We start from the raw sequence: 27,787 nt of genomic DNA on the forward strand, positions 1-27,787 counted from the left end.
GTTCACAACATTTCTGATGTGTGGCGAGAGCTCAACGCAAGGTGGCTTCATTTTCTTTTTTTATTAATAAGTATTATCTCCATCTTTTAATAATGCAGCAACCAAGCCTGGATCACAAAGCAAATACTCAAACAATGAGGGTGCATTAATTGTCACTAGGTGGAAGGAATAGAGTGTTTTGAAGAGGTCCAGGAAGGCAGCACCTGCTCTGTGTGGGTGAAGGCAGATGCTTCAAGGTGGAATTTGGACAACTTCCTGGAGGGGATGTTGTCTGAGACCTGGCCTGCCTAGGTAACTGGAGATTGGGAAGCCGAGCATTACTGGAGCAGGCAATATTCAGGCATAGCTGGGTTGCTTCTGACTTTGTTGTGTACCTCCGACTTGGAGGGGCCTTAACAAAGTTTTACTGACTCTTTGGCTTTGGGCTAAGGGGCAAAGGTTTTGTTGGCAAAGGGAGAAAGGAATTTGGAATTGCAGTTGGAAAAGAGTTTGGAGTAGGACCTGGGACTGCCAGTACTCTTTCCTATCTGGTACTGAACTAGGTATCACTAGACATAGTTTTGGTTTTACCTGGACCGTGAGTCAGATAATTCTTGGCTGTTTGATCCTCACTGCTAACATACAGAGCTGATGACCATCTCTCCCTTTAGTGATGGGAGATGTCATCTTGCAAATATGTTTCTCTTATTGGTTAATGAATAAAGCACTATTGGCCAATAGGAAAGCAAGATAGGTGGGATGAGGAGACTAGGAGGAGAGAAGAAGTAGTTGGGAGGAGATTCAAGATGGAAGATGGAGAGAGCAGAATGCCAGCCCCTCTCTCCAATAAGATAAGACCATGTGGAAGTATTTAGATTAATAAAAATGGGTTAATATTTAAGACAGCACTAGCTAATAAGTAATGTTAGTAACAGGCCAACAGCTTTATATCAATTACAGAGTCTCTGTGTGTCAATTGCTGCTGGCTTGGTCAATTGGAGCTGACTCAGCGGTGGGACCAGGTTGGTGGGGGAAAAACATGCTCTTAACACCTTAAGATCAATTAAATTTGATACTACAGAAGCTGAACCAAGCTACTGCTTGTTTAAAGTGTGTGTGTGTGTGTGTGTGTGTGTGTGTGTGTGTGTGTATGACTTGTGCTTTTCCAGTCCATTTCCCTTCTTTAAAAAAATCAGTTTTTAAATTGAAATAGAAGCACACCACTTTTCTCTCTCACTTTCCTCTCTCTAACTCCCCCCTGCAATCCCTCAATGCTTCCTAAGCCCCTCCCATATACCCTCAAATAACCTTTCTATACACCAAGAACAAAGATACTTGTTTTTTTTTTTTTTTTTTTTCCATGAACACATTGCCCTTTATAATAGCATCAAAGGCAATAGTCTATCTTGGAATAAACCTAACCAAGGAAGTGAAAGAGTTCTACAATCAGAACTTCAAATATCTGAAAGATGCCCCATGTTCATGGATTGATAGAATTAATACTGTGAAAATAATCATCCTACCAGAAGCAATTTACATATTAAATATAATCTCAATCAAAATACCACAACATTCTTCACAGAAGTATAAAATCACCATCCTAAAATTCATATGCAACTAGAAAACCCCAGAGAGCCAAAGCAAACTTCAACAAAAGGAAAAATACTGTAGGTATTGCTATTTCAGATGTCAAGATATAATAGAGCTATAGCAATAAGAACCATGTGGCACTGGCACAGACAGGACATGTAGACCAATGGAATAGAAGACCCAAACATGAGTTCTCATAATCTCAGCTACCTGTTACATGAAGAAGGGGAAAAAACAAACAAAAACCAAAAAATACCCACAAGAAAACAACAACAAAAACCCAAACCAAAATACCAACCAAACAAAAACAATACTCAAAACAACTACAACAATAACAATACACCAGAGAAAAGATAACAAATAGTGCTGGGAAAAACTGAATGTCCACATGCAGAAGATTAAAATTAGACCTGTGTCTAATCCCCTCCATAATAATTAGATCTATGTGGATCAAATACCTCAGTTTGCAACCTGAAACACTAAAACTGCTAGAGGAAAACATAGGCAGTACCCTACAAAATATAACTGTAGGAAAGGATTTCTGAACAGGATTCCGTTTGCCCAGGAATTAAAGCCAGCAATTTACAACTGGGATCTCATAAAACTGAAAATCGCATCTTGCAGGAAGGACAAATTGTAGGTTGAGGTTTTGTGGCTGGGTTGGTGTCCCATTCCCACCGCTGGAAGCCTAGCCTTGTTACAGAAGATGGCCATTTCAGGCTCCATGCCACCCATTATTAGGAATCTTTACCAGAGTTATCTTCATAGATTACAGGGAGTTTTCAGTTCTCTAGGTTTCCACTTCACCCTGAAGTGTGCCCCAACTTCAGTGGTGCAGAAGTTGTATGGTCCAACTTGAGACCCATGCCATGTCATGGGAGGGAGTCCACATTTGATACTGCCTGGATGGCTAGGAACCATCATCTGGATAGCTCAGAGACCTAGGATAAAACCAAACATGACTGGAAAAAAAGCCAATGAAATGATGCCTAATGATATTCTGTTATACTAGAAGACCAGCCTAGTATGATTGTTACCAGACAGGCTACCTCCAGCAACTGATGGGAGCAATGGAGAGATCCACAGCCAAACATTAGATGGAGCTCAGGGAATCCCATGGAAGAGGGGGAGAAAGGATTATAGGAGCCAGAGGGGTCAAGAAAACCATAAGAACACATGATAGAATGAACTTCCTAGGGCTCACAGGGGCACACAGAGATTGAAGTGACAATCAGGGAGCCTGAATAGGTCTGACCTTGGTCCTCTGCATGTATGTTATGGTTGTGTAGCTTGCTGTTCTCACGGAACTCCTAATGATAGGAGTGTAGCTGTCTCTGATTTTTCTTTTGGCCTGCTTTTTGTTGGGTTGTTTGTAACTTGTTATGATATCCCTGGGAGGCCTGTTCTTTTCTGAAGTGAAGTGGAGGAGGAGTAGATCTGGGAGAGGGGTGAGGGGGAAGGGCTGGGAGGAGAGAAGGGAGGGGAAACTGGATGGATTGTAATATATGAAATAATAATAAAAAACTAAAACACTTCTATACAGCTAAAGGAACACTAAACTGAGTGAAGAAGAAACTGACAGAATGGGAGATGATCTTTGCCAGTTATACATCTGACACAGGATTAATATCCACATTACACACAGAACCCATTTCACTTCCAAGAGTCCTTCCTTTTTATCTTTATTCTCCATTGTCACGTTTTCACCCTGGGCAATTCTCAAGTTTGGGCTTATCAGCTGAAGGCCAATGTCCCTCTCTTCGGATGGCATGTGTCAGAGGAGAGTGAGGTGCAGCTCATCAGTAGATGGTGTGGATGCTGTCAAGGTGAGCATGGAGGAAAAGAACCCTGCCTGCAGTGAATCACTGATGAGGCTAAGAGTTACTCTAGTTTTTGAACACGTGTACTCCTGTACTCCTGTATGATTCTCTGTGTGGATCTACGCCTCCTGGCTGTGTATTTCTTAGCTGTGGTTTGTGGGAATCAACCAGTGAACTGGTGATTTATGGAGCAGATAGCAACTCCTTCCCTCCTCTTTGCCAAATGAGGCTGTGTGTCCCAGGAGCCATCCATTATCTTTGTACTGCATCACTTTTGTCTTGAAGGTAATGGTCCAAGACATAACCCTAGAAAGTCTCCATCATGCTCTTTATTGGTTTCATGGTAATTCCATCCCAACTCTAGCTTCGAAAAAAAAAAAATGCTTTCAGCACAGTCTTCTGTGAGTCTCCAGCAGTGCTTTTAAAAGGGCACAGAGAGGTAGCTCACTTGGTAAAAGACTTATCATGAAGGTACGAGAATCTGAGTTCAAGTCCCAGCATCCATAGTGGTTTTAAAACTGATTTCAATGATTGAAACCATTAGGAACTCTAGATAATTGTACTAACCAAAGCGATTAAATTTGGCTGTCACTGTGCGGGAGGTGTGGTCTTTGCTCCCTCACCCTTGGATGAGACAGGGTCTCATTTGCGAAAGAAAGAAAAAAAAAAATCCAGAAAGGAAATAGAAAGAAAACACGGGACTTCAGAACAGGTGAGACAACTGTGCCGCACCCCTCGCTCCTTTAAAGTGTTCTCCCTCGTGTTCTTTTGATTTTTAGAAAGGTTCATGGTGCTTGAGAAGGTCTTTGTTGTTCAAACATTGCCCCCCCCCGTGGCTTTTAAAAAATGCTGTGTGCCACCCATAAGGCCAGGAGGAGAGGGGGCTGGTCCCTGCTATGGCTGCTGAGTAGCTGGGATAGCCACCTAACTCCTGGAGCTGATCTTGCGTCCCTTCAGTGCTAGCCCTGTGACTGGGAATTCTTTCTGCCTCTCTGGACACTTGTTCCATGTAGTGCCTCTGCACAGCAACCCCTCCTTTCCATGGCAAACCCTCTGTTTATAAACACGCTGAAATCCAAATCGTCTTTACAACAGAAAAAATAGGCAAATTCAGCAAGTTTCCTTTGTACTTCTCTCACTGATATACTGCCCATGCCCCTGCTTCCTCAGCAGCTTGATTGTTTTCCATACTATCTCTTCCTCGTGCTTCTTTTATTTTACCATCAAAATCTCCTCATGGGTTGTACCCCAGTCCCAGGTTCTCTTCTGAATTTGCTATCACAGTGGCCCAAGTAAATCATGATGCTGACACTATGAGCTTTTCACGTTGTCCCTCATCTTTCTTAAAGTTATCTTCCTCATTGACTGATGGAAGTTTCCAGGCTTCCTTCATGTCCTCTGAACACCCATCCTTGCTGTTCTGGTAGATTTCTTTACCATCTTGACACAAGTAAGATTTATCTGGGAATAAGAACCTCAGTTAAGAACATACCCCCATAAAATTGCTTGTAGACAAGTTGTGGAACATTTTCTTGGTTGCTGATTGATATAAAGGAGGACCCAACACACTGTGGGTAGTGTCCATTCCCAGACAGCTGGTTCTAGGTGTTATAAAAAAGCAGATTGAGCAAGCTAGTAAAGGTCGGTTCTATGTGGTCTCTGCTTCAGTGCCTTCTTCACTTCCTTGATGATGAACTGAACCTGTAAGCCAACTAAACCTATTCCTTCTCAAATTGGTGGTTTCTGTGTTTTATCACAGAAATAGATGCCTAAACTAAGACACTTCATTCCATCTTGGTTCTGTTGGTCTTCCTAAGGCTTTTTGAAACTTTTGTTTCCCCTACCATACCAAGTCCATCTCTTTTGTCACTCACCTTTCTAGTCCGTGGCTTCTGCCAGCATGTGGGCATGACACCAAGATGTGCCAGTTCTTTCTTTTCCTGCTTACCTACAGGATTTTCTACAGTGTAACTGGTGTCTCCATCTTGGCAGATCATTCTTCTAGCCTGCTAATAGTATTTAAGTATTTAAGGGAAAAGCTAGGAGTCAGACCTGTCCTTGAATACACACTTTTGAAGTTATTAAGTATGAAGCTGGGGATCTTGGTATTTTTGAAGCTCTGTTTCTGCACAAATTTGAGAAAATGGTATTAAAGTGCTCTATCTGGCTCTTGGGGGGATTAAAGGAGACAATGCAAGTTGGTATCAGACAGATGTGAGACTGTCTCTGTTGGTTTCTTAGTTACCTGCTTCTCTGATTAGGACTACTTGAGTTCTATTGTTTTATGTGTAGTGCAGAGTCCTATTCAAAGAATAGTTATTAGGTGACAATGCAATGGACTTGGAAGACCCTTCAAGAGTGTTTATTGTAACTGTTTCTTTAATGCAAATGCCCCTCAAATACAAACTCTGATGAGCAAAGGATAAGCTTAGTGCACAGCATAAACCACACCCCAGGCTTCTGCATTGCATCAGAGATATAAGTAGTTTAAAGTAGAAATTAATCAAGGTACATTTGATGATGAGATAATTTAACTGTTTTACACATGGGCAGATTTCATAGTTTTCTTGACATAGAAAATACATTTTGATGCTAGTTAAGATAACATCAGCTATTAGATTGCAATTAGAAATTATTCAACTATGTACAGGTTTGAAATTACTGTTTAACTAGCTTCTTGTAGTTGTTTTATGATCAGTGATTTGGCATGTCACCCTTTGTAACCACGTAGAAAAGAAGCGAGTTTTTACTCCAATAACCAAAAGGTGCTTCCAGCTATTAATGGATTGCTGATAGCACTGTGCATCTTGGAAGCTGTGGAGGCCCTGTGTGGGGCCCCTTTCTTTTATCTTATGGTTCCTTGTGATTCCTTTAGTGTTCTGGCTGTAGTTAACTATGCTTCCAACCTTTGCGCCAGCTCCCCCAGAGATACTCTTATGCACAGGGAGCTCTTCTACCTGTTACTGTTCCTCAGGAGGCTTAATGAGGTTCAGAGAGATTAGAGACTTGCCTGGGGCCATAGCAAGTTGTTCCTAGAGTCTGTAATTCCAGAGTCTGTTCTAGACACACACCCCATCTTAGACTCAATTTGGCCAGAAATACATAAAAATATTTCCTTTCAAGTTTGGGTTTGTTAGGCTTCTCTCTCCTTTGTTAAAATAGTGATAAATGTCTGCTATCTATAGATGCTAGATAGATGATAGATAAATAGATGCTAGGTAGATGTTAGATGGCCAACTAGCTAGCTAGAACCTAGATTGATGCTAGAGGGATCTCTGTATTTTCTGTGAAGAGGCAGGTAATGCTGTTCAGGGAAACACTGACAGGGAAGGATCTGAAGAGGGAGGTGGGGTGGGACACCACCATGGAGAGGTAGGTTTGGAGCAGCCAGACATAGCTAATAAACAACAAGTCTCAGGTGAGAGTCATTCAGCTTTTGAAGCCTTCTGTATGGTCACACAAGTTGTTGTTGTTGCCGAGGACACTTGTCCTCCTGATACAAGAACTAGCTCTTGTCCCATCCATTGCCAAGTGCAACAACAGACCATCGCCTTAATCCAAAGGCATGCTGGGAAAGGAAGTCAGTGTGGCAAGATCTAGGTTTTTAAGTAAGTCTTTTGTAGCTCCCAGGGAACTCAAGAGTTTGAGTTCTTTAAGGAGGCTTGCCTGGAGTAAATCTTCTTTACTTTATTTTTCCTTAAATGACTAATAAGAACAGCAGTGCTATTCATTCTGGAGTCCATGTCTTATAACAAGAGGGATATTTACCCACATCACATGTATTATCACATATCTGTGCATTTCCTGTGGACTGCCAGCAGTTGGATTGATTTTACATGACTTGGCTGAGTGTCTTGGATGGGGCATTGGGAAATTTACTTTATCCAGAGAAGATGTGCATTCCTCTGGTCCTCTGTCTTCTTTATAACTGATTTTACTCAAGGATGTTTGCTTCTTAGTCAGTTTTTAAAAATCAACAACACACCAAAAAAAAAATATTCCCAGCAGAGTTATTCATACTGCTTAGCCTACAGAGAGGGATTTCAGAGATTTTAGCTGTTGTCTCTCCTTGCCCTTTGGACCTTTCTGAAGATTTCTTTTGTCACAGGCAGATGTCAGAGTCAGTGACTTACAGCATACTCCTGCTTTGAAACCTCTTTTCCATTGCTTTGCTAAACCTCAGAGCTGGGAAAGGTACCCTGGGTGGAGGCTCAGAGAATCTTGTCAATCAAATACAGTGTTGCTGAGTCTCACAGAAGAATCTCTTAGACCATAAAGTAGCTTCCGGGGCAACTGATGCTTGCTCTGATAGTATTGTGCCGGGGTTTTAAAGCTGTAAGTTAACAGAGTCAGGCTTTTGGATGTTGTCACTGGCAGTTTTCCTGTTTGTAGAGTGGGTTTAAACAACAGTGCCTACCTCTAAGGGATTTGGCGAGAATTAAGTGATTAATATATTTAAAATCCTTAGAGACTAGGCACACAGCAAACTGAGTAAAGCATGTTTATCACAGTGTTGAAAGTCCTGAGAGTATCCCAACTCCACATTCGAAGATGCTGCAGTCCTACTTGGGATATAGATAGCTCTTCCTTTTTAAAATTTTTTTAAAGTTTTATTTTAATCCTCCCCCCCCAGGCCCACCTTTCTAGGAACCTGCAGACTCCAAGAAAGCTGAGTTGGGAATATGCATGCATGATGTAATGAGCACTAATGGATTCCCCCTGAGTACATGCAGTAGTAATAGAATGGCAGGGTGACATGTCAGGTGGACCTTGTTACTTTGTGACCTCAGGGACCTTCATTGCTCAGTAGATTATCAGTGCAAGCAAGATACTGGGCAAATTATGTTTTGAAAACTTAATTGTCCACCACAAACCCTCCATGTAAGTGTAAAATTTTGAGCAATTTCAGTCTCCACATACAACTCTGAAGCTTGTCCTGCAATATGAACAGAGACTCAATGCCTGTCTTTAAAGCATTTCATTTCTCTAGAGCTGATGAGCCACTTCTAGTTTGGCCTTGGATGTGGGTCTTCAGGACAGTCACTGATAGCCATCATTATTTTGTGTATGATTTTTTTTTTTCCCCTTTGAGATAGAATCTCACCATGTAGTCCAGGATGGCTTCAACTTCTATCCTCCAGTTTTCCCTCTTGAGAGAGTTTTGGCATTATTGACATATGACACTACACTTGGCTTGTATCCTAAGTTTCTGGTCACTGATATTTTCAGTGTTTATAGTGTGATTCTCTTGAGTGTCTGTACCAGGTTGGAGGTTTGGCTGAGGCAGTTTTATTAAATGTTATCTCCTTCTCGTTGTCCACATTTTCTGTTATGTAGGAGGAGCTTAATAAAGAGTAATGGGATGAATGAATAAACCCATTTCCAGAATATATAGCTTGTACACCATGGTAGGCCTGCGTTATTGTTAGTATAAAGTATTCTTGCCTTCAGCAGAGGAAATCACAGGGGGAAAGTGCTATGATTGATTGTGACCCCAAAAGTTCAAGTATTATTCAAGTTTCTGCTATTTAAAGGTAGACTTTTAATTAGAGTTTGATGAGGACCTGAAGCTCAGGCCCCCGAAAATGTGTTGCTGGTTTTATAAGAAGAGGATGCAAAGAGACCTGAGCTTGCTCCTGAATTTTGTGTAACAACATGTACTCTGCCATGTTGTGACTCAGATGTTGGTGACATGCCCTTGGACTTCCCAGCCTCCACACTGAGATTCTTTTCTTTCTTTCTTTTTTCTTTTTTCTTTTTTTTTTTTTTTTTTTTTTTTTTTTTTTGTGGGGGGCAGGAAGAGATAGGGTCTCACTCTGTAGTCTTGGATGGCATAAAATTCACAGATATCTGCCTGGCTGTGTTCTGTCTGCCTGGATGAAAGGCATGTACCACCACACCCAGCAAACATCTATTCTTGATAAATTATTCAGTATGTGTTATTCAGTTATAATGACCCAAAGAGGCTAAAACAAAAGGCCCCCTGGGATCTGAATTATTTAAACTTCATTACTGATGTGTGAGATGGAGTAAGTCCTGGAAATTAAGGGAACCTGACATGACACAAGCCAGACTTAAAGATGGGCATATGGAGACCTCCTCTGTCACTCTGGGATACACAGCTGTTCTGTACGCGGTTATGTGTTTGTGTTTGGACTGTGGTGTTTTTTTGTTTTTGTTTTGTTTGTTTTATTCCAATCCATTTCTCTATTCGGCTGCCACGGAAGGGGACTTTAACTGGGTATGTTATTAGAAAAAGCCCACGCCTCTTCTTCTTTGAGCTGGTGGTTTTCTCCACCCCCATCCAAACATATATTACAATAGAATGAATATCCAGAGTCGGCTTTAGTTACCTCCAAGAAGTTTCTGTGAAGACAGTTGATGAAGGAAGAATCATAAAAATATTAATTGAAAATGACACAACCTGGCAGTGCTGTATGGTGTGACTTTTGGGCACAAGTAAAGTCAACATTTTAGAATTGTAAATACTCTGTGGTGGAGGACTGGCAGAACAGGCTTTTAAAAGCCCTATAAAGGAAGAATAGGGCGGGGTGGGAACACTAGAGGGCATGTGTGTTACAGAGTCTGGTTTTGTTCCTAAAGGTTATAGGTGAGGCAGGGTATCAGTCTCATTTAGAGTTACTGCTTCTTTCAGATGCTGGGGGCAGCTGGTTATTTTGAGACATGAGGTGGGGGTTTGTGCATTTCAGTGTCTTGCACTTTTAAGCTGCGAGATATGTATATTTATATTTCATTCCAGGTACTTTGATGCCTGGATACCCACCCATCTTTCCATCTGTGGATCATTAGCAATTTCCTGTTATATCTGAGGCACTAGTCCATCCACCTACCCACTTACGCATCCATCTAGTCTGTACTTCTTTCTCCATCTGCATTATCAAGTGCCTATCTTAATGTTAAATTATCTGGACATTGGAAATGTGCAAGGGATAGAATTTAGCAGGTAACAGGGTTTTGAACAAGACTGTGCATTGCTTTTTAGCTTTGATGTGAGGTTATTAATGAGTGACATATCCCATACAACCTCAAAGTCACAGGCTGTGTTTTCTTCTTACCTGGCTTTGTTTCTTCAGTGATCTTTGTAGTCCACTTCTTTAATAGCAGTATGCTCGTGGCTGTGAGAAGACTTACAGAAGATAGGCTGTATTTCTGGCCTCGACATGAAGAGTGAAGGACATCTGTATTGCTTGTGAAATACACACACACACACACACAGCGTGCGCGTACATATTTATCTATAGTGTATACACATATATTTATGTATATGTATATGCATATACATTGCCAGGAAAATACATACTCACTCTCATGGGCTGAGCTGTGGTGACAGCTAGCTGTGGCACTGTATGGGACTTCTGAGGTCTCTTAGAACTGCCCACACTGAGGAAGTAGGGCAAGTTCAGAGAGAAGTCCCGCTGCGTCAGAGGCTAGCCTGAGCCAGTGGAAGGGTGTTTGGGCCATGTTTGTGAAGCCACACCTTACAGGGTTTCCTGGAGGGAGTTAGGTTTCAATTGTATCCTGGTTGAGGAGAGGACCCTTGTGAAGGTGCTAGTGTGGGGAAGAAGTTAGGCCTGCAAGTGAGAGTCATGGCGAGGGGCCCCAGACGAGGCTGGTACAACCCCTTGGTATGAAGAGAAAGGATTCCCCTTGCTGCTGCAGAGCGCTTGGATTTAGTAACAGTATGACTTTAAAGCCCGAGTTCTTAAGACAGGGGGTTTGTTTGTTTCTTAGGACTGCCACAAATATTTGTTCCCTCACTTTCTTCCAAGGGACAGGAGTCTGAAATCCTGGTCAGTGTGGACACATTTACCCTGAAGGTTCCAGAGAAGATCATCTCCTTCACTTTCCTAGACTGTAGTGGCTTTGGAGGCCTCAGTGCTTCTTGGCTTATAGCTCTTCTCACCCCAGATTCTGCCCCTGCCCTCAAAGGGATTCTCCTTGTGTTTTTCCTTCTAATATAGGGACACTAGTCCTTGCATTTAGGGCCCATCTTTATCTAGTGTGGCTGAATTTTAACTGATTACATTGTTAAAGATTCTTCAAATAAAATCACCTGGCATGTTTTGGGTAAACACAAATTTCAGGAACTATTGCTGAATTTCCTTCCCTTGGGGAGACATAAACAGCATCTACCTCTCTTCCTAAGGTCCCTGTAACAAATCAAGGTTTGACTTCACCAAAGTTACCTGGAGGAACCCATGAGTTCATTAAGCTTATTTACACAGCAATGGGTGAGAGGTTATGGGACATAGGCGACCTTAAAGCAGCCACACTGGAAGGTTTGCTTTGAGCAGGGACAATGGCTTCCCCATGACAGGGTGGAGGGAGCCCTCCTCTTATCCTTCCCTGTCTGTATACTCTGATCCCTCCCAGAGGCCCAGAAATCTTGTGCAATTAGGGCAATTGCATACAACTGGTTAGGAGGGATGACTGAATACTCAGTGAAGATCCTATGACTCCTCCCTCCTTCCAAGAATTATCACCGATAGTCAACAAATGTAGACCTGGTGATGTTTGGCAAATATGCCCAGCTCAACTCTGAAGATGCGAACAGTTTGGCTGTGGATTGGATGGACTTATCATCTCAGTATAGGGAGTGGTCTTTTCATTCCTCAGTTTCTGATGGGTGGGTATAGGGAGGCTGGTCAAAGGCTGGGAGGACAGATGGGATGGATACAATAGCAGCGGGAATTCCTGACTGTGATCAGGGCACGTGGGCACAGGTTGCTTGTCGAATACCCCAAAGCAGCCATGAGAATGTGAGAAGTAGCCCTGTCAGTATTCACCCTGGCCTTCCTGTAGCAAGACGGACTTGTCAAGCTTTCTAAACTGTATTAAGAGCACCTTGCCATAGGAGGAAATGCCCATGGGAGTAACATGGCCAAAATAATTAATGACCCAGCAAACAATGGCCTAGGGTTTTTCCATGGTCCTTCTTTTCTGTGGGAACAGCTTCCTGCTGCTGTCTTGGAGGCCTGTTGCCAGGGACTTTCCGGGTCCATGGGAGGCCATTGCTTTCCTTTTCTTATTTCCCTTCTTTTGCAGGTTCACTGTTGTTAGCTTCTTCCAGCTCTCTGGTATTTAGACTTGTGTGCATTTTCTTCCTGTAACAGAAGTCCTTCAATTCAATCTGCTTAAAGAATCATCTGGTGAACTTATTAAAAAGGCAGAGTATAGATTTGTTTCTCAGACTTTAGTCATTAAGTTGGGATGAGCTGATTCAGGTGAACTGAAAAAGCCAAATCAAGAAACATTTACCCAAAGGGCACACTTATAGGTGTGTCCCTTCAAGTGATACATGATGTATTAGTAATGATGGATTCTGAATTTACCTGATGTTAATTGGCACAGTTTTCCACTATATTAGATATTTAAAATTCTAGCCTCATCTACTCCATTTGGTCTTGTCATTTTATATAGCCAAAGTGATTTGAAAATTGCACTAGTGATATCTTGAAAACATCAGAAGCATCTTGTTGGATAAAGAACAAACGAGAGGGGAATGCATGTTTTGTGATTTTAGAACTATACCCAGGTAATGGGTTCAGATTGTTTTGTTATGAAGGAATGGATAATGTAATTACTATTTTGCCTCTATTTCTGTAACTCACCTTTCTCTTTCTGTAAAAAGAGAAATACAGGCCCGGTGTTTGTGGTGCACTCCTTTAGTTCCAGCACTTGGGAGGCACAGGCAGACGGATCTCTGTGAGTTCGAGGCCAGAGCAAGTTTCAGGACAGGCTCCAAAGCAATACAGAGAAACCCTGTCTTGAAAACAAAACACACACACACACACACACACACACACACACACAGAGAGAGAGAGAGAGAGAGAGAGAGAGAGAGAGAGAGAGAGAGAGAGAGAGATATACAGGGTTTGTCATTTTATTGAATGAACTTCTAAAAGTCAACATTCTTACTTGTGCATCTGTTTAGACATTTAAAGGTATTGTTGGGCAGGCAGAGAAATGTCTCAGTAGGCAAAGACACTAAGCCTGATTACATGAGTTGTAGCCGCAGGACCAATGTGGTGTAAGGAGGAAACTGATTTCTGAAAATTGTCTTTCAACCTCTACATATGTACCATGGCACATGTACCACATATGTGTGGGTATAATATACATATAAATAATGTAATTTTAAACATTTTAAAACATCTTTGGGAGCTTATGGCATGCTACTATACAGAGTATGGTTTTTCTGCCTGCTGCTGGTCTTGCCAGCCCCAGTTAACACACAGAGACTGTATTCGATATAATGCTGTTGGCCAGGTACTAGTTTCTTATCGGCTAGCTCTGCCTTAAGTATTGACCCATTTCTGTTAATCTAAGTATTTCCACATGGTCTCATCTTACCGGGGAATGGGGCAGGCATCTGGTCTCCCCAGTCTCTCCATCTTGACTCCTCTTTACTACTTCCTTGAATCCTCCTTGTCTCCTAGTCTTGCCTATCTTGCTTTCCTATTGGCCAACAGTGCTTTATTCATGAACCAGTATGAGAAACATATTTACAGAATGACCTCTCCCATCATGCTATGATTGTGATGATTTTTTTTTTTTTTGATGTGCATAGCAACATAGCTACTGGCTTCTCAGAGTGTGTAATGGCACCAGGAAAGTACACACCATATGACCATCCAATTTAAGGAAACATTTACTCAGACAGGAATGGAACGGGGTTGTAGGGGTTGAAGAGAGTTCGTGCCAGCAGATGGATGAGACTGTTTCTCTGAATAAGATGTGGGTGGAGGTGAGGAGTGCGCCAAGCAGAAGGAACAGACCAAGCATGTGTCTGGAGGGTGCCTGATACATTTAAGGATCAATATGAATGTTGACAGGGGCTGTGCCATAGACAGACAGCATGACTAGTGGATCATACAGACAGGTCTTGTAGGCTTTGGTCAGATTTGTCTTGAAGAGAGTGGGAACAGCTACCTTTGGGAAGGGTGGTGGTGAGGAACAGCAATAAGTCAGCTCTGCCTTGTGAATAACACGTTTTGTATGCTAGAGTGACAAGTTGTCTGGAGAGGAGAAAGATAGCTTGCTAGATATGAATTGGCTAGAGATGGTGATGTCACAAGGGTGGACCTCCTCAAGAGAGAAGGGGGGTTTTATTTAAGGTATCAAAGCAGTCCTAGGGCTATGCTCCATAATCTTCATGGTCCCTTGTTAAAAAATTCCGACATAAATGGCATAATAGGTATTAAAATAGAAAGCTTCTTTCCTGTTGACTTGTGGTATTTAATTTGTAATTTAATGTTCTCAAGAGGAATATTTAAATTATTTGTATGCATTTCCTGTTCATCTTAATATTCTACAGTGCCGGTCTTGAATGTAAGTTTAAATGACTCATGTGCAGTGTCACTAAAATTACACCAGCCCATACTTTGTACTTCACATGTGCTTATTGTCAGTAGCAGTGGAAACTCTGCATATGTTGATGCCTGCACATCCCCATCTTTCTCTCTCTCTCTCTCTCTCTCTCTCTCTCTCTCTCTCTCTCTCTCTCTCAGGAAGGAGGTTCTGAAAGGAAAGGCACCATGGGTTGCTTGGTCTTTCCAGGCCCCTGTTGTCACGGTCTGCATCAGCACCAGGTTTATTTGGGGGAAAACAGGAGTTAGGTCCTAGGGTTGCCTGAGGCCCTTCAAATGTTGTTGCCTTCTTGGGCCAGGTGTGGCCTTTCAAGACCATCAGTCCTCTACAGCTGTAGACATAACAAGCTTCTTTAGTACTCATTTCCATTCTCACTAAGTTCTTACACCCCTCAGACTCCCCAGAATTGTGGGCACCAAATCACTGTGTATCCAGGAGTACTGTAACATTTTAGCTACACATACCGAGGTCCACATATGTACTCCATATCCTACTGAACTTCACTGAGTAAATACAAGTTCAAAAACATTTGAAGTTGTAAGACAGCTAGACAGGGCAGTGGATGAAGCAGCCACTTCTGAGCGTGGGGTCCTGCACAACGGTGAACACTACGTGCTATGCCTCAGTCTCTCCTTCCATTTTCAGCTTCTCTATGAGCCTATTTCTCAGATCCACTTGGGCCTTGTGTGTCAGAGAAAAGTAACTGGGGCAGAGCCTGTTCTTACAGCCCCAGCCAGGCCCGTGGTTCAAGTCTGCTTAGCTCCCCAGATGCTGGAGGACAGCTGTACCTCTGTGGGAAGCCTGGTTTCCCAGTGAGTTTCTGTGCAACCAGCACTGAACCACTTTTCAGTCCCAGGTCTCATGTACTGAGCTTTAGAAATGGGCAGTCCTGCTGGCCTGCTGAAGGAGACAGTGAAGGGCATTGATTGATTTTGCTTGTTTGTTTGGCTTGTCTGCACATATATGGAGGTCATAGGACAATGCAACAGTCAATTCTCTTTTCCCATGTATTCCTATGATGATATTCAAGTAGTCAAGCTTGATGGCAAGAGCTTTTACTTTACCTGCGGAGTTACCTGGCTGTCTCTAGGAGAGTTTCTTTTTCTTTTTCTTTTTTTCTTTCTTTTTATCCTTTTTTTTTTATTATTATAGCTTTGGAATTTGTGAGTTTTCACTTGAATTACATCCCCTTCACCCACCCCTGCTATTACCATGGTTTATTTTGTCTTGAGCATGAGTTGACTACTATTGGAACACTTGCAGACCCTCTGTCAGATGTTCAAAGATAAGCTTGGCCTCAGGATCTCCACCTTTGTAACCAGCAACCATTCCATTGTTGGTGCTTGGTACTAGATGTTCTGAAGGTTTAGTTCATGGCAGTTCTTGAACTTTAGCAGGCATAAAACTACTTGGCACCATTATGGCATAATAACCCCAGGGGTACAAAACTGATATACATGCATTGGCAATAACCAACAACTTTTTAATTGGACTTGAGACCTGTTCAACAAGACAGAAATCACCCTGTCCTGGAAACCTAGACAACTACCCAGGGATAATGAAGCAAATCACCACTTTACTAAAGCAGCTAATCCCTGCCTACATTCTAAATGTTTTTTTTCTTATACCCATAGGTAGCTCTCATCCTTCACCAAATACAGTTCTCTTTGCAGTAGACAGAGACCATTACAGAAAACATAACCTACCAAAATGCAGAGTTATGGAGCCCAGCCCCAACTGATGTATCTACAACACAACACAACACAACACAACACAACACAACACAACAAACTCCTGCACCTAAGGCTCAAGTGTCATTTCAGAAGGACTGGAAAGACTGTAAGAATGAGAAGAACAGGATTTGCTGTGAGATTTTTGTATCCTAGAAATGTCAGAAGTTATAGCTATGAAGTCTCATCAACATGACCTGAACAAGAAGGATACCAGCAGACATGCTAATGTGGATGGGTATCCCCAAATGTCTGCAACCCTAGACAGAGAACTACAGGCAATTATGAAATGCAGATAGTGGGACAGTTTTCTCCAGGAAGAGCCCACCAATTGGTTATCCAATACCAAATGGTTGACCTGAAAAAAAAGTGTATGTACTATACATATGTACACACATACATAAAAGTAACATTCATTATACAGGCTCAGCAGGTTGTATTCGTGTATATAGGAACACACACACACACACACACACACACACACACACACACACACCAAGGACAACAACAAAGAAAAAGCAACCATGAATTTTAAATAGAGCAATGTGCGTAGGGGTTTGGAGAAAAGAAAGGGAAGGGGGGAGTGATGTAATTATAATCTAAAAAAATAATTAAATGACTCCTTCCTGGAAAGCTCAGATGTGTGGTCCCAGTCCCTAGACCTTGTGATTGAGGTGGCTGCGTGGGCTCCTCAAGGACACCTATTGCAGTGGAGTGGCAGTGTGAGAAGCACTTTGGCCTTCCTTAATGTGTGGTGGCTCTAGCAGCTAGCAGCGGATGCTCTGAGAAGTGCTGAGGCATGCGCGGGGTAAATGTCGGCATATTAAACGGTAAATGTCGGCATATTAAACAGGGGATAGAAGGAAGTAAAACCAATTTCTGAGAATGTTGCTAAGCGTGGCTCTTTTCAGAATGCAGAGTGCCTTTTGTTTTTTTGTTTTTTGTTTTCCTTCAGGAAATGTTTATTGAGTCCAGGGGGAGACAATGGATTTTTCTTTTTAACTGAATGTGTTCTGGTACTGGGGTCTCCCAGTATGTGTTGAGAAGCTGTGCCTGGTATTGGGTTGATGCAGTCTAGATCTTAACCCTGTTGCAGGGAACCTGAGTGAAGGAGGGGGCAGAAGTCAGTGTGGTGGGACCCTTCAAATGGCGAGGAGGCAGCTGGGTGGCTGGATCTCTTTATAGAAATAAATCTGCCTGATGCTTTGTTTATGACATCATTGTACAAAGCTGTCTGATACTAATACCTCTACTTTATTGAGTGCTTACTGCAGGCCAGGCCCTGTGCTAAGCACTTCCATGTGCCATTTCTTTCTCAGAGGGCCCTTCAGGTCAAGCTCTCCTCTTAGCCCCTTCTCACCCATGTGGAAACAGGGTCCAGTGGCATCGAGGAGATGCGACTTTGCCTCCTGGAAGCCTGTTCCAAAGCCCCAGTATGTGCGTGGCTAGTTAAAGACCTTAATTTACTCCCTGTGCAAGTTTGTCTCAGCTGTTCATGTGAGCTGCAGGAGGGGTGTCTGATACATGGATACTGCTGGCATTTGCTGTTCCTGAGTAACTGTTGAGTGCTAGTTCTACTATGATTCTCTGGGTAGGGTTGTTGTTGTTGTTGTTATTATTATTATTATTATTATTATTTTCTGTTTGTCTTTTGCTGTAAAAGCTTCAGCGGTGACAGGGAGGTCACTGGCCTTGGCATCCCCACTCCTGGTTCCCCAGGTGGGGTTCTTGCTTGTTTGGATTGTTTGGTGCAGGAATAATTGCAGAGATCTGGAAGAGGTGGGTCTGGTCTGGGGGCATGGAAAGACAGATTGCTGTTGGACTCCAGGATGACCTTGGTACAGAGGGTCTGCATCTTGTGAGGACCTTCCTAAGTCTGGAAACTCACCATCAGCCCGAATCTGCTATTCTGCAGTCTTTCTCTGTGACCTTTCAAAGTCTTAGTTATTTTGGTAAACCTCTCTGAAGACTTTTCTGAGGTAGCAGTATTTGTTTTCCCGGGATACCATTTGTGAAGGGAGGCACAGAAAGAGACAAGATGCCACTTCCTTGCTAGGTCCCTGGTAGAGGTGGTGGCCTTCAGTTGTGGAGCTGTCTGGCTGAGTTTGTACATGGATTCTGTCTCTGCAAGCCAGGGACAAGCAGAGGAGTAGGCTGCTCCAATTCATCTCCTGGATTTTTTTCTGGCTCTGTGTCCTGTCTTCAATTTATTGGCAAGGCTCTTCTTTTACTTACAAACCTTTCCAAGAAGGTCTGGCTTTTGCTGGAAGTTTATCACCATAAATTTTCAGATGGTACACGTCACCCTCTTAATCTAATTGAGCCAGCACATTATTGAGAAGACATCATTTTATTTGGGTGGTATTAGTTGCTATGGTTATTTGCTGAGACTAACAGAGGCCATGTTCCCTCAGTCAGCTTTTTGAAAACTGCTCTCTCAGAACAACAAAGAGGTGTGTCTTGCTGTAGGATTATGCAAAATATACTCTCCACATCAAGAAAAGACAGTAAAGATTCTTTGGTGGGATCTTTGAGCTCTGGGTTAGCTCTTGGTTTTCAAATGAGTTTTATCTGTTTGTTTGTTTCCCAGCTACATGTGTCAAGCAGTACCTTGCCCTGGGTTTGGTTATATATAGTGTCTTTGCAAGATGCCTGCTATTTCCACTTCTAAGTTCCTTTATTTGCAGCAATTTAAGTTTTCCCATGCAATCATATGTCCCGAATCTATTGAGATCTTGTATGTCACCATTGTGCTACAAGGACAGGCAGCTTTGGCCTTTGCTGTCGGGTCTTAGGTGGAAATCCGAACCATACTTCCTGGCAGAGTGGTCATTGGGGCAGCACCACTGGCATTATCTGGCACCTCATGCAGGTGTGTAGGTTCTAGCTTGTAGGACTTTTGTATCAGTTTGCAACAAGATACCCTGGTGATTATAGCAAGGTAAATCTTAAGAAACCCTGCCCCGGAGGAAATGGATTTCTACAGTCAAAGCCAAGACTGGAGACTCAAGCCTGGGCTCCTCTCCTGATACTACCTCCCTGCTCTTGCCACGCATCTCACAGTACTTCTGTAGCTGAGAGAACTTTTTTTATTCTCCCTGGTCTTCTCAGTTCTAGTCTGACTTGTTTACCTTCAGAGCCTTGGTCTAACCTATATGCTCTAATTTTTTCACCTTTGAGACAGTCACCCAGGCTGGCCTAGATCTTGTGATCTCCCTGCCTCTGTCCTATGAGTTCTTCTCTTAATTTATCTTCTTTATAAAACACGCTCATCTCAGAACGATTCACAGAAAAGTATGGCCTTCTCAGGAAGCCTAGCATCCTAAACTTGTGTGTCGGCCTGGGCCTTTTATCTGTCTCATCTGGAGTTGGGGCTGTCCCTCCTCCCAGCCAATTGATTAAAGGGATTGGTGACATCACCACCCTACCTTGAATTATATCAGTTTTTACAAGAGATACCCCAAACTGTTCTGAGTTAGTTCTGCTTTTTAAATAATGAGTTAAAGTTACATTAAAATATATTTCTGAGATTGTGTGCTAGGCAAGTGATTTACAACTGTGCTAAACTCCCAGTCCCCAAATGGTTTTCACCTTGCTTTTCGTCTGGGGTGAAACTGTAAATTTGTACATGTTTTAAGATTCTCTAAGCATCTGAAGAAAACCTTAAAACTCTCAAATGAGTTTTTAGTAGTTCACTGGCATAGAGTTATTTGATTATGCTGGTGATTCAACGAGGCAAAAATGTTTAGTTATCATGTCCCTTCTCTCTAACCTGCTCAGTCTCTGTTCTGGGGCAGGAAGGTAGATCTGTAGCTGCTTTGTGTTAAGCTCTTCCATTTTTAATTCCCAGGATACCTCTGGGAAGTGCATGCTGTCCTTATACTTTCATAGACTCTTGGAAAAGGTTGAGTAATTTGGCTGAAGGCACAGAGTAGGAAATGGGAGACCTGGGGTTTGCATCTGCATTTGTGGAACCCGAATAAATCAAATCCTTGAATTTTGTGTGTGTGAGAGAGAGCGGGGTGTTGAGGGGGGAGGGAGGAGGAAGGATGTATGAGAGAATTTGTGTGTATTAGAGACTCAGAGACAGAGAGAGATGGATTGATCCATTGATCAATGTGTACTTGGCATACTGGAAATAACCTGCCATTCCCCCCACCCCCCACTGGCTTAATTTTCAGAATGTATTTCTTTGTTTTAACTAACCAAATGCCAGTTTTCCTTGAGAGACTTTTCCCTGCACCAGTCTTCTGCCTTATCTTACCTAGGACAGCATCTGAATGTAGTTTTCTAAATACAATACCCACTTCTCTATGTCTGCTTCTGCTTCATCCCTGTGTTCTTTAGGAATAGCTTTTACGTAGTTGAACTGATAGTCATCAAATCACTTGATGCCCTGGTCACAGTGTCAGCAAATGTTTACTAAGCACTTCATGTCACACACTGTCTTTTTTTTTTTTTTTTTTTTTGAGACAGGGTTTCTCTGTAGCTTTAGAGCCTGTCCTGGCACTTGCTCTGTAGACCAGGCTGGCCTTGAACTCACAGAGATCCACCTGCCTCTGTCTCTTAAGTGCAGAGATTAAAGGTGTGTGCCACCATCTTGGGGGTGTAACACACTGTCTTTTAACATGTTCTGGGCTGTAGATATACCCTTGTGACAGAACTTGTACCTATCATGTGTATTACCCCTCCCATCCCCAAATACCAAAACCCTCAAACCTCAACCCAACATGCTCTTATTCTCATGTAAACTCCTACTCAGAAGACTGAAAAGATGGCTCAAAGGTTAAGAACACTGACTGCTCTTTCCAGAGGTCCTGAGTTCAATTCCCAGCAACCACATGGTGGCTCCCAACCATCAAAAATGGGATCTGATGGTGTGTGGATATACATGTAGGCAAAATACTCATATACATCAAATACATAAACAAAAAATAAATTACAAAAACTAAAAGGCTAGTCATTACCACTTAAATACAAGGATTGTTACGGGGATACACTAGTACTTCTATTAAAATATATAAAGCACACAAATAATATACAAATATAAGTATTTTGTATATATGTGACAGTCCAACATCTTAAAGCATATAAAAAGCCTGATAATACTTGGGAAATATGGGTGCATTTATATATATATCGTTTGTGTACATAAATCAGTGAATGTAATAGCAATGCCACTGATCACTCCTAAGAGGGCTTGGGGTTTTCAGGAGGCAGCAGAGCCTCTCTGATGTTATGTATGCTCTTCACTGGCTGTGCAGTGGTCTCATAAGCAAAGCAGGATATGTCCAGAGTGTGTGTCCTAAAACCATTCTGGGAAGCTCCTTAATAAAAGACCTCATCAGTGTTGAACCTCATCTTGTCACTCTTCTATTGAAGACTTGTTTCCAGTTTCTTCAGGGGACAAAGCCTAGATTCCTTTGATTGGCATGGAAGTCCTTCTGATGGTTGATTCTGACCTTCCTTTGCAGCCCCTTTCTGTCTGTTTGCTTGACCATCAGTTTGTTTCTGGGTGGTCTCCCACCTCTGTATGTTGTTTGGGTGCTTTTACTTCAGACTACCTTCCTGAGCCTGCCTCCTGCCCCACACCTCTTACTTACTGCTTATACAAACAAGGCTCAGCTCAAATGCCACTCCCTGTTTTCCTCTTTTCCCTTTGTATTGTGGCTGTCTCTACTGGCCCAGCTGAAATAATACCCAATTTGTAATTCTGTAGCTGCCCCTGCCCCCCTGATTACCTTAGCACACACTAATTTAATTTATAGCTTTGTGTATACAGATTAGACCCTTCCACCTTGAATTCTCTCTAAGGATATGGACATGTATTAACCATCCTTTTATTTCTTCAAATACACCGATATCAGAGCCTCAAGGATTTGAGGAGACTAGGCATTAGTGCAAAGAAAGACCAGTTGCTTATACTTCGGACTGATTAACTTTGTGGTCCTCAGAAAGGTTAAACCTTCCTAGGCATCTCCCAAATTGCAGAATGAAGAAAAAAAATACCCTGTTTATAGGTGGAATAGTTTAACCACTCAGTTCATGCTACACACTTAGAAATCAATCCATTAATGCACAATTTTGATGTGTATTAGTGTAGGCTTTAAGGATAGTTCCATGTTAAGTAAAATTTTATTTAATTCCCTCATCTTGGGAAGAGTCACACACTTCCTTGTTCCACCTGACTTCATTTTTAGAATCAACTCTGAACATTTTATTAGCCTGAATACCCTGGTCCAAAACCAAATTTTTCTGGGTCAGTGATGGCTGAGATCTCATTTAGGAAATACAGATTTAAGGAATGGCTTTAGGAAAATCACAGAGATCTATAATCAGAGTACACATCATTTAACACACTTGGCTGATGTGTCTGCGAGTATGTCATCTTTTCTGGTGAGAGGTGTTCTAACCTGACTCCGACTAAACCGGGAAGAATAATAAGCCACTCATGTTTGGCAGTGACTTTGAACATGTAATCCTTCCAGAATATTCCACATAGCACCCACCCTCTTAGCATTAGAGCACCTCTTCTCACTGGAAGACAGGATCCTCCTATAGTTAGGACCAAGCCTCCTCAGGGTATTTCCTTTCTAGTTAGCAGGATCTTTCCTAGGTACACTGTCTGATGTGGTTGATTGCCACCTAGTGGATGTAGGTAGCATCACGTGTCAGAATCTAGACAAATGTTTTCATTTCTGGTTTTGAGATTCAACATAGTCTTCTTGCTGATGGAGTAGAGGGATTCAGGCTGTAAAATGGCAGTTAGCAAAAACTGTCAACGTTTCTTTCCACAGCTAAGCACACTGAACTGGGTGTGAAACACTGCGTTCTGAGCCTGGGAAACCCTGTCTGTCTTCAGTGTGGGTTCTGTGAGAAGGGCTCTCTGGTTTCTAAGAACTCTCCTACTCACTGCTGACTGCAGGCTTGGGGACATATTGGTGCTGGCATGTGACTGTGATTGGCACTTAGTTTGCTTCTAGTTTTATCTCTCCAGGTCCTTGGTAGAGAGAAAATTTGGTTTAAAATGCCCCTGTTGATGGTGGCTCTTGCTCCAGTCTTGTGAGAATTGTCCTCATTGATGTATTAGAGGAGGTGGTTCCATGTTTGTGGTAAGCACATTCCCACATTTCACATACATCTGGCTCCATTCAAATTCCCATCAGTCAGAGAGCTTTTACTGACTTACTTAATCTTTTTTTTTTTTTTTCCCTCCTCATCCAACATGGAGTTGGGAGTTTACCTTCAGTGTAGGCTGATGCATCTGAGGAGTGCTCCATGTCTCTCTTCCATTATTCTTTCTGTAGCATTCATAGCCAGGCTTGATCTGAGTTTCAGATGGAGGTGCCAAGGGACACTATCCTGCTTGGGTAGAACTTACTACTTCAAGGCATATCACAGACTTACATGACTAACACAAAATTTCTGTTTTGCATAGTATTCATTCAGGAAGTGAAAAACAGGATCAGGTTAAAGTTGCTAAGAAAAGCCAATGAAGGCTTCTTGGAGGAAGTAACTTGTGATCTGTAGGCATAGTGGCAGGAACTGCTCAGGCTGGGGGAACTGGATAGAGCAGGAGGTGGCAGGTCAGGTTCTCAGGATCTTTTCAGCCTTGAGAGGTCCTTTAGTCTTCTCTCTAGTGGTCACAGGTCTGACACAGTTGGTGTCAAAGGACTGGAAATAGATATGGGGAGGAAAGAGAGGTGGCTGTGGCCATCATCTAGGCAAATAGTAATATCCATTTTTGGTAGAGGACATAGAAGACTAGGGGAGGAACTGGCAAATCTATGAGCTACTTGGGGCAGAACATATATGCTTGGACACAGACATTGTGCAAGAGGAGGAGGTGTCAACTTGTGTGGCAAGAGAGCGAGGTCCTTTTTTGCCCTTGGCTGATCTTCTTAGAAGAGTATCCTTATATGGGGGAGCGAATTTGGATTTGACTATTTAGAACTGCACTTGTGGGTGAAGATAAAGAGTAAATAGTAGTTCTTCAGGAACCAAGTCTTTTTCTCAGTTCTCATGATGGGTCCTCTCTGGTGACTCTCAGGTGGCTGAGATGAATGACATGTGTTGTTATATCCAAGCATGGCAGCATAGCAGATTTTGGAGGCACCCTTTTTTGTTAGGAGATGAAACCACTAGGGGAATGGCTTCAGAATGATTCCAAATACAGTGTGATGAGACAGAGGAGGGAAACCTTAGCAAGGCCTGGGCTGTTGGTGTTCTTGTGCTCTATGTAGCTGAGAGGCCAAATCCTAGCAAGTTCTTACCTTAGGGGTCCACTTCTAGCAACTGTAATCACTCTATATCTGAAGGGAAAGATGTGACTAATGCAAATTCCTAGGGGTGGTTATATGCAATTAGAATAACTGAGAGCATAGAAATGCAGTGTATTTTCCAAAATGAAATATAATTATAAGGCTACCTTGAGTTCTTTGTTTGGTAGGCATATACAAGTACACGCAGTTATGTTAAGTTTTATCCCAGGAGGGAGAGTGAAAATGATTTTGATATGACTGATAAAAGCTGTGTGAAATTAAGGTGGTTTTATTGAAAAAATAATGGCACACATCTGTTTTAAAGAAGCCCTGTGCTAGTGTTCAAGCCTCTTAAGCTGTGTGCATAGGAGTATTTGCTGAGGCAAACCATGGCATCCCCAGGGAGGGGAGGGCACCTTCCTCCAATCAGAGTGAGTGGAAGATTTTGGGAGGAAACCTTCAAGGTTCAGGCTTGTAGCTGCTTTCATATCCTTATTTTCTTCTGCCCCCTCGGGGTCTTGTATTTCTTGGATATAGGCAGTGATCTCTTTGCTTTGCCCTGCCAGCACCCTGCCTTTCTGCAATAGCAGTTATATAAAGTAAACATTACTGATTCTGTTTGGCTCCTTGCTGTGTCTTGTGCTACCTGAACATGAAATAGCAAAGTTATATGAACTGGGACCACGATGCATGGCACACACCCAGCCCTAGCGCCAGCCCTTCAGTCTTTACTGGAATGCAAATGGTTGGGTCTTGTTCGAGTAGTAGTGAAAACTCTAGCAATATGCCTTTTGAGAACTGTGTGCCCAGAGTGATGATTTACATCAACATATCACTAATACTTTTGTGTTGAAAAAGGCAAGAAACAGTGATTTTTGAGTATTTTATGCTTTCATCATTGTCCCAAATATCACAGAGGGACTATCTTTACAGGATGTGTGCAGTATGAAGTCCCCACATATTTCAGGGACCTCAGTCAAGAGGACTGATGAGTCACAAGTATGCCAAGTGCTTATATAGTAGACCTCCCTCCCTCACTTCTAATCAGTGATTGACCCTTTGTAACTCATCTGGGGTCATAGCTAATAAATAGGTAACTTGAACCCAGGATCCAAAGCTGGTTGGGGTGGAAGCAAGAGTTTGGGATTGATCCTTCTATAACCAGAGAGACTCTCATAGGATGCAAGTGCAGAGGGGTAGTTCCCTTAAGTAAGCTGGAGATGCTGTGCCTCAGGCCACGCACAGATGCCGAGCAAGCAAAACAACAAGTGCCTACTGTAGTTTCCCTGAAAGACTTCTCTACTAGGTCCAAGGTAAGCTTCCTTCCAGGTTCCAGGCTCTGGAATTCTCATTCCATTCAGTTGTCCTCCCTGGCCCGAAGCCCTGTATTGACTCCATCACAGCTCATTACCTCATCTCCCACCAGGCCCAGATCTAGCCTCTCCATCTGCTGTGGGCCACCAGGCAGTGAAGTCAGGTAACTTTCTGCCTGTGACCTGGCAAGGCAGCAGTTTTAGAAGGGCCCCCAGAGGCCCTGTTCGTCATGAGCTGGCCCTTCCTCCCTGTTGGCAACCGCTGGCCTCTCAGACTTTCAGGGGCACCCTGGAAACTTGCCTCAACTCAGTTTACATTTCACTTGTTTCTCCTTTGTGGAGGTGATTGTGCTGCTGGGGAGGCAGAGGGCTGTCAGGGCGACAGGGAAGTGATCCTGCTTGCACTGCTTGCTCAGGCCTTGTTTTGTGAGTTCTCATTGAGGGCACGTTAGGACTAAAATGTGACTGCGTACATCCACACTCACATTTTCTGTGCTTGTGCTTCAGGACTCCTGGGGTCCTTCTCTTCCACCTCGAAATTACATCTTTTCTTTTTCCCCTCTGGCCTGTCTGGAGTCTTGAGTTTCCTTTGGTCCCACGGTGTTCTGACTTTCAGGCTTGCCAGGATGAACTGTGTGCTGAAGGAGACCCTCTTCTGAGAGAAGCCCAGTTCCCTGCTGTCTTATTTGGACAGTTTATTATGAACTCTTCCATGAGAGGGAGGGGTTGGAAATTGGATCCTGTGTTTTTTTTTCCCCACCCTGCATGCCTTCTATTGTGTTGTAGAACAGACTGGCTTTTGCCTAGGACCTGTGCCTTCTGAGCACTGGGCAAGTGGTTCAGGATCTTGTAGGTTGCATGAGCTCCAGACTGAGGAGAGCACATCCCCCCTCAACCCCCACCCCAAGCCTGGCCACCCTGTACTAACAGCTCTGGCTTGGAAGGGACACTCACTCACTCAGGGCTTGATCTGTAAATGTGCCTCTTCCCCGATTGTTCAGCAAACTCCCAGCAAATTGCATTGCCCATACCAGGGGAAGGGAAACCAAATGCATCAAACACTAAGAATCATCACCCCGACCTTAAGGGAGAGAAAGGGAGCCACAGAAGGGATTATTTTGAAATTGCAATATAATTACCTCATTTCCCCTCCACTCCCACCCTTTAGTCCCTCCCGTGTGTCTCCCCTTTTTTCTCTCAAATTCATGGCCTCTTCTTTAGTTATTTACACACACACACACACACACACACACACACACACACACACACACACACACACCCCTACCTCAAAAAAGCTAAAAAAAATAAGTCTACCAAATGACCCAGCTGTAATACTCCTTGGGCGATTACTTCACAGATAGTTTTGCAGCCATGTTCAGTGCTGCTCTATTCACAATAGTTAGGGAATGGAAACAACCTAAATGACCTTCAACTGTTGGAAGGGATGCTTCTATTTCGGGGGTCACATTGATCCTGGAAGCCAGAACCTCCCATCTTATTAAATCCAGGCCTGTTACCAGTTATGCCTCCTATTACCCTCCGCTGGGAGTTTGAACTTAATGCCATTTCCCCTTCAATGAGGGAAGCCTGGATAGATGGTAATTTGAATGATTAGCCTAATCTTCAGGAAGGCTGCATGTGAAATTAAGTTAAGCAAGTCATACTGAGCAGCCTTGTCTGTCAGGCCACTTAAAGATACCTTG

The 27,787-nt window shown here is 42.8% G+C and overlaps 1 protein-coding gene across 4 annotated transcripts in view; it reads left to right on the top strand.

Annotated features, from left to right (window-relative positions):
- The window catches only part of Arhgap26 (Rho GTPase activating protein 26), a 369,188-nt gene that overhangs the window by 73,229 nt on the left and 268,172 nt on the right, over positions 1-27,787 (top strand). The gene's annotated exons all lie outside the window — the stretch shown is intronic.

This window comes from Phodopus roborovskii, unplaced genomic scaffold (assembly GCF_943737965.1).
Source record: "Phodopus roborovskii unplaced genomic scaffold, PHOROB, whole genome shotgun sequence".
Taxonomy (NCBI): Eukaryota; Metazoa; Chordata; class Mammalia; order Rodentia; family Cricetidae; genus Phodopus; species Phodopus roborovskii.